The sequence below is a fragment of the Telopea speciosissima genome, chromosome 1, assembly GCF_018873765.1.
Source record: "Telopea speciosissima isolate NSW1024214 ecotype Mountain lineage chromosome 1, Tspe_v1, whole genome shotgun sequence".
NCBI classification, from domain to species: domain Eukaryota; kingdom Viridiplantae; phylum Streptophyta; class Magnoliopsida; order Proteales; family Proteaceae; genus Telopea; species Telopea speciosissima.
The window spans coordinates 58,521,668-58,523,942 of NC_057916.1; positions in this window are offsets into that span (position 1 = coordinate 58,521,668).

Consider the following 2,275-nt stretch of genomic DNA (forward strand, 5'->3'; position numbering starts at 1 on the left):
TAAGTCGAACATTAGATCAACCAAACCAAGGAGTGATTTAGATCACCAGTTGTTAGGTGGATATGTTTGAGAACCAAACCTTGGCAACTCAATCAAAACAATGAGTTGTTTCGATAGGAGACAGAAGGACTTGAAGTACGCCCTGGGCAATCTAGTATTTCTTTGGGTATCACCAACCAAAGGGGTGATGCAGTTCAATAAAAAAGGAAAGTTGAATCCGAGAATCATGACCAGTGGCGTACTGATTGGTAGAAGTCCATGACATATTCCATGTATCAGTGTTGAAGATACCTCCCAGACTCGACTCATGTCTTGACTCAAGAACCACCTGAGTTTACTGCAGCCATGACTTGTAAAAGGATACCTAAAGAGATTGTGGGATGTAAGGAGCACAATCTCCATGATCGGATTATCTTATTGTAAATGTACTGTGAAGTAGTCACCCCAATCAAGGAATGTCTGATTGACGAGAAGAGGAAAGGTGGTCGAAGTATCCTCACCAACTCGAATCCCCAGACACATAAAATTTCGAGGATGAAATTCTTGTAAGGTTAGGAAAATGTTAAACCCATTCAAAAAATACGGGCTAATTTGAATTTTTAGTTGAAGGTCCGGAACCCAAGGTCAAAGCTACCAGTACATTGTGGTGCATTAATTCCGTGGTTGAATTTAATGAGGTAGCCCCGCTGGTGAGGACCTACATACTGATAAAAAGGTAAACACCAACTCCTTGTGACTGTACAGTTCACCACCAACTGTACAGCCTAAGGTAGGTATCATCCCTTGATTTCTAAGGCCCTACCTGAATACATGATATATTAGGCCTATGAAACATGTGGGGAAGGATAATACACAAAGGCATTAACAATCGGGGTAACTCAGCACTGTTTTCGCAAGGAGAAAGAAGGGAATTGATTACCCAAGTTGCTAAGCATAGGTAAGAATTTCTAAACCTACTCTAGCTCTCCTTCTACCTCTTTACCTAGACCTAGTATCATGCACCATTCTGTTTTGGTTAAATTAAACCATTCTTAGTCATGCATGTTAAATCTATCCAAATAGATACAATTGGGAAAGATCAATGCCATACATGCATGCCCCAATCTCACATCTGGTTTCTTTCATAATGCTTAGGAGACTATGGGTCCCTGATTGCATGCTTCAAATTGTATGTATTACTCTTCATCTACACCATTACAGGCCTGCAACTGCTTAGACTTCGTGTTGCAGCCATGTATATAGCTTAGTTTTGTACCAAACCATGTGCATAATACATGAATGATAGGATAGAGCCATGGATCCTTACATGCATGATGTGTTTCCTACTTTATGGCTTAGGGTTGGTTGCTATTGTAATATGCTAACATGACTACTCCTATACTATTTTATGATTGCTAATGTATGTGTGAACCCAATCCATCACCCAATTTAGCAAACCATGATTAGGACCATGTAAACAAAGCATGATGACCTAATTATATCTTTTACTAACCCTTGGGAACCATACCAAATTGAATTGGGATGAATTCTACAGGAAGATCTATGTAGAAATTCAAAAAATCCTGTGTTGTATAGGCACTGGGTGATTCACTCCAAAGGCCCAGTGAAAGGCCCAATGGCGGTACCAAACCTAATCCAAACCTTATGGACTTAACCCAAGGCCCCAAAATGGTATCTAGGACCTGAAATCCATCATGAACCTCTACCCCATGCAGCCTTGCTGATGTCATTACCTTATAGGCACCAATGGCCATTATCCAAGAAAGGACTATGGGACCAAAACATGAGTCAACCATGGGGAGAACCATTGCCATCACTCCCCAAGGCTGATGTGTAAAACAAAGGAATCCTAGGAAGAACCCCCACTGTTGCTGTATTTTGTTCTCTGGGTGATTCGTTGGGCGATTCCTAGGCCCAGTAAAAGGCCCAGAGATGCTGACAGCATTATTTTGTGTTTGGATTTGACTCCAACCTAATCCCAAGGTAACCTTGGGACTCTATACCCCTTTAAACAGTATTTAACATATTCTAATGGTTCTATTAACATAGGTTAGCCTTAGGTGCGAAGAGAAGTATCAAAGTCCAACCGGGACCCGACAAATAGAGGAACAATTAGGGGTTAGTCAAGCTGAGTGGAAATACACCATACGTGTAGGTGCAACATAATTATGGGCTTATGATAAGAAGAATAAATTACTTTGCTTTCATATTAAATCCTTATGTTGCTTTCTTATTTAAATTCTTCATTCTTGTTGGAATTAAATTGAGAACTGTT